Source organism: Tiliqua scincoides, chromosome 8 (assembly GCF_035046505.1).
Source record: "Tiliqua scincoides isolate rTilSci1 chromosome 8, rTilSci1.hap2, whole genome shotgun sequence".
Classification (NCBI taxonomy): domain Eukaryota; kingdom Metazoa; phylum Chordata; class Lepidosauria; order Squamata; family Scincidae; genus Tiliqua; species Tiliqua scincoides.
Window position 1 is genome coordinate 25,201,668 of NC_089828.1, and position 10,111 is coordinate 25,211,778.

At 45.1% G+C, this 10,111-nt stretch overlaps 1 pseudogene; it reads left to right on the top strand.

The window, feature by feature from the left end:
• Nucleotides 1-8,122: 8,122 nt before the first annotated feature.
• LOC136659768 (5S ribosomal RNA) lies at nt 8,123-8,237 on the top strand (annotated as a pseudogene).
• The last annotated feature ends 1,874 nt before the right edge of the window (nt 8,238-10,111 follow it).

Here is a 10,111-nt window from a genome sequence, read left to right on the forward strand (position 1 = left end):
TCCTGTCCAGCTCGCAATACGCATGCAGGAGCCAGCTTCTGTATGCATGCAGCCCCTCGACAGATCAGGGCGCCTGGTTTCAAAGAAGATCATCTGTTAAAGTGTTCAGCGCTCAACATGATGGATTCTCGTCAAGGTGTATGAAAATAAAATTACTTATTGCGTGTCAGATCAAAACAGCATAGAAGCATATTTTAAGATCTTGGCAGTTTGGACTCCCTTTGCCAGTGGGTGTTTATAGCTTGCGTTGTCTTCGCCTTGTTTCCTTCTTTGTCCTGTTTAGCCAGGTGAAACTCGTTCCTAAAGCGCGCTCCATGGGCGATTCCGTCGAAGCTGACCTTTGCAGAACTAGAGGATATTTTATTTACCTTGTTTCTTGCATTTACTGTTAAATGTTAATGAAGGTAAGGGATTCCAAGGCATGCAAATAAAACATTTTAATTGACTTAAATGCAACCATAACTGCAAATTGGCTGCTTTAGAGGGATGCATTTAAATGCAGTTCTCTCCGAAGCTCCTGACTGGAGCTCTTTCTGTTTTATCTTTCTGTCTGTAAACAGGAAAGTGTGTCTTGGGTTTTTTTTGGTGCCCACACTGAACCAACTTTGGTTCAACTGAAGAAAAAAAAATGTTGGGATGGGGCAGGAAAAGTTGGGTTGATGGCAGGAAAAGGTTGGGGTGTGTGAAGAGCCAGGATGGTGTAGTGCAGGGGCCCCCAAAACTCGACCTATGGGCCAGATCAAAAGTTCAGGAAAAGCTTTCTGGGTGTGGCACTTTCTGTTCTGTACCACAGCCTTCTTTCTTCTAGCCCAGGGGTGCCCAAACCCCGGCCCTGAGCCACTTGCGGCCCTCGAGGATTCCCAATCTGGCCCACTGAAAGCCCCCAGTCTCCAATGAGCTCTGGCCCTCCAGAGACTTGCTGGAGCCCACTCTGGCCCGACGCAACTGCTCTCAGCGTGATGGCCAACTGTTTGACCTCTCATGTAAGCTGTGGGACAAGGGCTTCCTCCACTGCTTGTTGTTTCACATCTGTGATGCAGCAGTGGCAGCAAAGGAAAGGCCGGCCTTGCTTTGTGCAAGGCCTTTTATAGGCCATGAGCTACTGCGAGACATTCATGCATTCATATAAGTTCCATCTAATGTATTCATTTATGTAAATTTATTCAAATTTGAAATGTAAATTAACTTTTTTCCCAGCCCCCGACACAGTGTCACAGAGATGATGTGGCCCTCCTGACAAAAAGTTTGGACACCCTTGTTCTAGCCCAGTCTTCTCACAGCCTTGCACTGGGCAGCTGCTTCCCTAGAAAATCAGGGCACAGAACCTTCTGGGGTAACAGGCAGCAGAAATAGCTGCCCAGCATGAGGTTGTGGGAATATCAGGTGAGAAGAAAGGAGTCTGTGGCATGGAACGGAAAGCTTTTCCCGGAACTCAGCAGGCCACAGTTTGGAAACCACTGGTGTAGTGATTTGGGAGTTGGATGTAGACCTGGAAGATCCAGGTTCAAATCCCCGCTGAGCCATGAAGCTTCCTGGGAGACTGAGGGCCAGTCACGATCTCTCAGCATTATCTAACTCACAGGGTTGTTGTGAGGACAGAAGGAGAGGAATTATTTACACCACCCTGAGCTCCTTAGAGGAAGGGTGGTACTGTATAGAAACATGAAAAATGTATAAGAGAATAAGGGCACAATCCTAACCAGGTCTACTCAGAAGTAAGTCCTATTTTGTGCAATGGGATTTACTCTCAGGAAAGTGTGGTTAGGATTGCAGCCTAAGTAAACTTAAGATGCAGTCTCCCTTAACTGACTTAGGGCGCAATCCTAACCCACTTTCCAGCACCGACATAAGGGCAATGCAGCTCCAAGATAAGGAAGCAAACATTCCCTTACTTTGAGGAGGCCTCCATGAGTACCACCCAACTGCAGGATGCAGCACACGTCCCATTGGCACAGCTATGCCAGTGCTGGAAAGTTGGTGAGGATTCGGGCCTTGGAGTGATAGTGAAGAGGCAGCCAGCAAGGGTCCAGAGCTGACACCAAACGTGGTGTGACACCAGGCCCAAGATCTCCTGACACCAGACGTGATGTGAAAACGCCTCTCCTCCCTCAGGTGATCTGCCAGCTCATCTGCCAGTCTCCCTCCTCCTGTTACTGTCCCCTGGATTTGAAAAGAAAGAAGGGAACAGAGCAAACGTGGACGTGTGAAGGAGAAGAACATGGTGGGCCAGAGCACCCCTGAAACTCTGTCACACCACTCTCTTCCACGTTTCCCTCTTCCTCTTTGAATCCAAGAAGTGGAGTTTTCGCCTGAAGCTGCTGCCTGAGATAATGGTTTCAGTCAGCCCTGTAAAGAGCAAAAGGGACATTAAACATAGTGAAGAACTATTTCAGTTGTCCTATTCCAAGAAAATCCCCCTCCCCAACTAAACCAGGCTCTTTTGGTAACAGTCCTTGCTAGGGAGCTAGCAAGGCAGCAGCAACAGCATGTTGTGCCCCTTAAGAAGGGGGTTGCTGTATTCTATCAAGGAGGTATCCATTACTTATTCACTGCATTTGTGTTACACCTGTCTTCCAGGAAACCTGAAGTGGTACTCATGAGGTTCCCAAGCAGCCTTCCATCCAGGAACTAACCATGTCCATACCTGCTTGGTTTCAACAAGGTGGTCATGCCATGAACCTTTAGAGTCTAGACTAGGGGTGTCCAAACCCCGACCTGTGGACCAGATGTGGCCCACAGAGAGCCTCTATCTGGCCTGCAGCCAGCCTCTGATTCCCTGAGAGCCTCTGGCCCAGTTGACCGAACACAACCAGAGTTGTGCTTGTGGGGTGGAGGAATTGGGGGTCCATTGAAGTGTTTGCTTTATTTCTTGGGCTATGTTGGTGCTTGGAAAAAATTTAAGCCCATTCATTCATTCATTCATTCATTCATTCATTCATTCATTCATTCATTCATCTAAGTTCCATCTCTAATGTATTTAAATTTTATATTTGATTTTTTTTCCCCAGCCCTCAACTCTGTGCCAGATATTTGATGTGGCCCTTCGGCTGAAAAGTTTAGAGACCCATGCTCTAGACCAGGGGTGCTCACACTTTTTTGGCTCGAGAGCTACTTTGAAACCCAGCAAGGCCCGGAGATCTACCAGAGTTTTTTTTACAATGTTCGCGCCATCATAACATATAACATTTATGTGTACAATGTATGTTGGTGTACCTTGAGCCCCACTGAGTATAACAGGACTTACTCCTGAGTAGACATGCCTAGGATTAGGCTGTGAGGCTGCAATCCTAGCCACACTTACCTGGAAGTAAGCCCCATTGAGTACAATGGGCCTTACTCCCGGCGTTTCCTCCCAGAGGCACCTGAAGGGGGGGTCGGCACTCCGCGATCTACTCATTTTGCCTCGCAATCTACCGGTAGATCGCTATCCACCTATTGAGCACCCCTGCTCTAGACCATGCATTGTCCTCTGTGAAGTTGTCTAAACCTCCACCCAAGATGTCTTAAAAGGGAAGTTTGGCAAATGAATGGAAACTAGTTCTATCAATGGCTATTAGCCTTTGAACACCAATGTTCAAGAGCAGTATACCTTTAAGTACCAGTTGCTGGAAGGCAACAGTAGGACGTAGCTGTTGCCTTCATGCTTTCAGGGAGGAGGGGGAAGCAGGATTGAGGTCAGAACTGTAGTGGATGCCATAGCCCTTGATTCATATCCCCTGTGGAGCAACTATGTGCCATGGAGGGAGAAGCATACAGTCACAGTGAGGGTACCTGTATACTGTACGTTCCCCTCTGCAGCTTCTAGCAGCTCCAGCAGGGGGTGCAATTTGTATCAGGGAACTAGTGCAACAGGAAACGGTCAGGTCGCCATGCCGGGGTCCCTCTCTCCCCATAGCTACTTTTAACAACCACCAGAAAAAGACATTGAGAGATGCATTCACACATCTCCAGTGTCACATCTAGTTTGACCCCGAGTGTGTTATTCAGATTTCTGAGAATCTCAGCTCTACTTTTTAAAACGCCCAAGTTTCTAGCCCTTATGACACTTGCACTCTCAGCAAGCCAAAAAATTTTTTTAAAAAAAACAAACCCTAACCCACTGCAGAGCAAGAGGATGGGTGTGGGTGTTTTTGCAATGATTTCTGCTCATCCATCAAACCGTGTTCATTCAGCAGATTGATGAGACTGTGTTTGGAAGTATGGGCATCTCCAAAGGCAGAAGGCTGTCTGGGTCAGATTTCCAGTGGTTGGGGAAGGGGCACTGCCCAGCTCCTTGCCTCATATCCAGAAAATGTGGAATTAATCACATCACAAGGAAACCAGTGCAGAATAAATTATACAGATGAGCTCAATTTGCATAATACAGGCAATCAAGCCAGTGGTCTTTCTTTCTTTCTTTCTTTCTTTCTTTCTTTCTTTCTTTCTTTCTTTCTTTCTTTCTTTCTTTGGATGTAGTTTGCCTGGCTTGAGTGTGCAGATTTAAAAAAAAAATTGCACAAGTTCCATAGAGCTCTATCAGTTTCCCTTTTGGAACTTATTCCACCTCACCCCCCTACTACACTCACTCTCTCTCTCTCTCTCTCTCTCTCTCTCTCTCTCTCTCTCTCTCACACACACACACACACACACACAGAGGCTCCCTCTGCTTCTCCATTCTGTAGTCAAATATGCCTCTCTCTTTCTCTCTCCTTCTATCAACTTGGCAGCACAATAGGTATTCCGAGGAACTAATATGAAAGATCTTCCCACTAAGCCTCTATAAATGGACTCCTAAGCCCCCCAAAGCCCCTATTGATATAAGCAGGTCAGTCCTCTGATAACAGTTCTGAAGCCATACATCTCATGCTTGACCTACTGGAATATTCGCCCCCCTCCCCCTCCCCAAAAAAGGGTTGGAAAAAATTACAATCTGTTTAATCTGATTCTTGGGGTTTAATTTTCTCCCTTCCTATTCCTGTTGCGGATTCCCTTGTCTCTCTCCCTCATGCATCTACACACACACACACACACACACACACACACACATCAAGACAGGAAAACCACTGGAGGCAGGTTTCTTGCAATGATGCCTGTTCATCCATCAGCGTGTGCCAAGTGCCAACTCAGCAAGTTGATGAAAACAACAGAGAAGTGGGTCTGGGGAGGGGGATTGAAGGGGTTTTTAAAGGAAGACCTCCCTCCTTCCCCCTTCTCTCTCAGTTGCCTGCTCTCTAGCAGGTGGAAATCCTCCAGGTTACATCTGCCTTGATATTTTTGATGCTCAGAATCCTGGAAGGAAAATTAAAAAAAAAAAAAACTCCGACATGCTCTTAATTATTGTGGTTTTGGTGTGGTGTGACCCACCTACCAGCTTCAGGGAGTTTGTTGGCATTTTATCAATGGATGCAAGGCTTCAATGAGAGCTCCTAGCCCTCTAGCTCAGGCAGCCCCTTTGCCAGGTTCTCATTATCCCAAACAAAAAACAACACAAGAACAAAAAATTTCTTCCTTCCAGCCCTCTCCATCTTCTGGCCTAACCAGATGGCAAATAAGAATAACAACAAAAAAAAGCACCAAGGACAAAGGAAAAAAAAAAGGCAAAAATCTGCTTGTTTTTGCTTAAAAAAATGTTGATAAAATAAGCTGCTATTCGGAAACGGTGTAGCCAAGACTGCACATATGCTCATCTTTGGGGCTTGCAACTTTTGGTGAGGAATAGGAGGTATAGCTGCTAATGTGGTACATATGGATTTGTGCATCTATACATCTTTTTCTGCCTATGACATGTCCATGGTATTAACTGAGTGAAGTGAGATTTTGGCTTTAAAGCACTTGCCCTGCATTCTTGGTTTTTGGGTAGCCATATTTGTTTGCAACTTGTTAGTCTCTTCCTCAAATTGCGATGCTGGCGTGAAATACGGCACTCCTAAGGATGCTTCTGATGTTCGTCTTGTCCGCTAACATTCTTACGATGTGGATTAAATAACCTTGGGCACAAGCTTAACCAGGTCTACTCAGTTCTGTTTTGTTCAGTGGGGCTTACTCTCAGGAAAGTGTGGATAGGATTGAAACCCTTGTTTCCAAAGTGAAACTGAGCCATTTGGAGATCCCTGTAGTTTTCAATTTCTGAATATTGTAAAGAACACTACGTGTGCATAGCTGGACATAGCTCCTAGTTCCTTCTTGTCTTTCCTCTTCCAAGACAGTACTAATTCACATGTGTGCACTGATAAAACATGAAATGTACACACACACACACACACACACACACACACACGCAAAGTATATGATCATACCTATACATCAATTGTTTTGTGTGGTGATTTTTTACTGATGCCTATGTACATTTGTATGCATTGATAAAACACCACAAAAAAGCAAGCTTGGGTGTGATTGTAGATTCTTTTTCTTTCAGATTTTAGCCTCCCCCCACCTGTCGGTTTCCTCTACTTGCAAGCCACCTTCCTTAACTGAGGGAAGTATTCATGACAGGCTTGCCTGCCGAACTACTGAGGTTCAAATTATTACTCACTTCCTGATAGCAACATAGGATTGTACCTTCTACCTTCTCTGGATAGGCCTGGAGGGCTTCCCCGGGCCTCCTAATGCCTTATAAGGCATTAAAAAGTCACTTCTGGTTTCATCAGAAGTAGTGTTTTTCTTTTCTTTTTTTACTGTTGGCTCAATATGAGCCTGGCAGAGGCCATGGACAGATGTCCATCACCTCCGCTGGGCTTAGAAGACCCTCTGGAGGTTGGGGGTGCATTCTCTTGTATCCACTGTTTCAGTTAACCATGGGGGGGGTGTTCTGGAACACCTGCGGATACCAGGGCACGCCTGTATTCGTACAATTCAAATATGGGAAAGTGAAACTTATACATATAGACCAGAACTACTAGATCCCAGCAGTGGGTCACCCAGTTCAGTTCACAGAATTCCTAGGCCCCAATAGAAAGCTCCACACCTTCTTGTTCAGTGTGTGTCTAGGGCTGTGTTTTTTGGGGTGTTTTTTTTTTTTTTTTAAGACAGGAGAATTGGCAGAAGTGACTTCCCAGCATGCTGCTAGCATGCTTCCAGCACGCTTAATTTAAAAATGACGAAATGGTATCCTCTCATTGCAATTAGTTGTACAGACATCGCCATGTTGTAACCATACTCTGCACACACTATGGATGCCGCCATGTTTCTGACAGGTTCCTGTTTTAATTTTCTATTAAAACCAATGGGTTCCTCCATTTGTTTCAATAGAAAATAGGCAGAAGTGAGGTTGGAATGGTGACAGCCATCTTTTCTAGCTCCGAGCTCTGTCTGAGAAATGCTAGTGTGCCTGGCATGCTAGAATCTAAAAAAAGAATGTGACCCTGAGCGCACTGGAAGCACGCCAAAAAAAAAAAAGCTCTCTAGTGCTTCTAGTGCTAAAAGTTAAGAAAAGAATGTAGCCTGGAACACATGACCTTGGATCAAGTCTACATGTGTTTTGCAATGCCACCCATTAAATCCATTTCTGTTCAGTCCGCAGGTGTACACATTTGATCCCTTTTGGGCAGAAATGGCTTAACAATGAAACTTGGAGAATAAATTTAAGTCTGGAGCACAAAAAGAGAGAGAGAGAAAGAAAAAGGCCCTGTCAGAGAGTCCAACAGGCTACCTATCCCAGGCACTCTCCCGACTCAGTTTTCTCCTTTCTCATTATCAACCCACTGCCTAATAACATCTTGCTCTCAGCCCTGCCCCTTCCTTGTCACACCCCATCTGTTGTCCTGCTGCATCCCCCACCTTTGCCCATGCGATAGGAAGGGTGAGGCTTGTCTGGCCACTTTCCTGCTCCTCCTCCATCCCACTCACAGGTGGGACTGGCCGGGGCATTCTTGCTAGGGAGAGCAGGAGCAGCTCCTAGCCATGGCGCATTGGCCTCCCGGCTAGGCCTTTCAGCCACGCCACTCACCCCCCAATTCAGACTGGCCTGTAGGAGCCCTTGAGCCCCCAGTAAGTCCAACACCAGATAATTGATAATATTAAGGAAGGGAGCCCAATCAGGTGTCTTGCCCTGGGCCGAATGTCAACTTTCAGCAGCTCTGCAGAGAAGAGTTGGATAAATAACGAATTGAACATTCAGTCTGAACCAACAGGATTCTGCTTAGGTTCTTATGGATCACCTTGCACATGCCTGATCTCGTCTGATCTCGGAAGCTAAGCAGGGTCAGGCCTGGTTAGTACTTGGATGGGAGACCGCCTGGGAATTCTGGGTGCTGTAGGCTTATACCATAGTCTTTCGAGACTGAAGGTTGCCAACCAACCAGCTGAGAGCTGATAGTAAGGAGGGCAAACAAGCATAAACAGATGGCTATAGAAGAAAATATTTTATCTTTCCTATGACTTTGAAAAAAAAAATTTTTAAATAACTCTGGGTATAATCCTATACACCACTGGTTCTCACATATTTAGCATTGAGACCCACTTTTTAGGATGATAATCTGTCAGGACCCACCGGACGTGATGTCATGACCGGAAGTGAAGTCATCAAGCAGGAAACACTTTTAACAATCCTAGCCTGCAATCCTACCCACACTTACCCAGGAGTAAGTCCCATTGACTATCATTGTTAAAAGCATATATATAGTAGCCTGTTAAAAGTACAAGTCTGTAACATTTCCCCAAATGCAGTCACATACCATGGGAGCATCAAGTCTAATATATTAAAAAATAAAATATTAAAATGAATGGGGACCCACCTGAAATTGGCTCGTGACCCACCTAGAGGGTCCCCAAGCCACAGTTTGAGAAACACTGCCATACACACACTTTCCTGGCAGTGTCCCGTTGAACACAAGGCAACTTATTTTTAAGTAGACATGCATAGGATTGTGCTGTCTGCTGCCCACCCTGAGATAGGGTGGGTTTTGATCGCCAAATAAAGGTTTGCAGAATCAAATAAATAACTACCGAAGAAGTGGGGAAAAGGGCAGGGCAAAGGAGTCTGCACCTTGCCTGGAGCTCCCAATACGCTTGTCAGAAGGTAAGCAGTAGCCTCTTTTGCAGAACCTCCTTGTCTGCTTGATTTACACCAGGTACTGAGCGAGTGCTGCAGACGGCGGGGCCTGCCCAGCCTTACACCCATGTGTGCATGAAATTAGAATGTCAACATTTGATTCATGCTGCCAGCCAGTGACTGTGAAACAAATTATGTCAGTGGGTGGCAATTGCAATATTAGTCTAAGCAGATAACATTTAGCTAAAAGGAGGGGCTTGGACTGCAGTACTTCTTCCTACCATTTTAATATGTCAACATCATTAGACCCAGGAGGCTGGGGAAGTTTTTGTCAAAATGGATGGAATACTGAGACACCGAAAGAACTTCTGTGACAAAAGGCAAAGTACTTTCTCACCTAGCTATAGAGTGCCGGGAAAATGCAGGTTCCTTCTACGTATTTAACCAGTGTTTCCTCACACAAAGATCAGTCATTTAAATCCTTCTGTGCTCTCCAAATGCAACACTAAAAGTTTTTTTTTGTTTGTTTGTTTTTTGCCAGATCAAACATCAACAAAATAAAAGCTTCTGGAACATCATTTCCCTTTTAATAAACCTCACTTACTATCTTATTTGAAGTTTTTTGTTGTTGTTCCTTTTCATTTTCTTTGGGAAACAGAAGTAGAATTTGCTAATCAATCCTTTATAAAGAAAGTGTATGAAACGTTTGGCTGAGCAAGGAAACTTTCGGGGGGGGGGGGAACGAAATGCCCTGATTTGGGCGTCCCTTCCATTCAAGAGCTCCAAATTTGGCTTGGGAAGCATCGGGAAAGTTGGAGAGAAAGGAGCTCACCCAAGTTTCTTTGCAAAGTTACTTTTGGCATGTTCGAGCCAAAGTCCGTTCACGCCCTGGTGAAGTTTTACTTTCCAAAATCTGGTTCTTTTTGCAACTTGGTTATTATTATTATTATTATCTTGTATAGCACAGCTTTGGCTGGACTTGGCGTTAATTACTAGTTGGGCTCCGCCCAGGGGCCTAGGATGTCATAATTTATTTATAATGTGTGCTGAACCAAGCAAGGTAGCTTTTTGAATTTGACCGATAGTAATTTTTGTCAATGTTCAGATGTATACAGTTGAAGAATTTTTGGGACTTACCCAGTG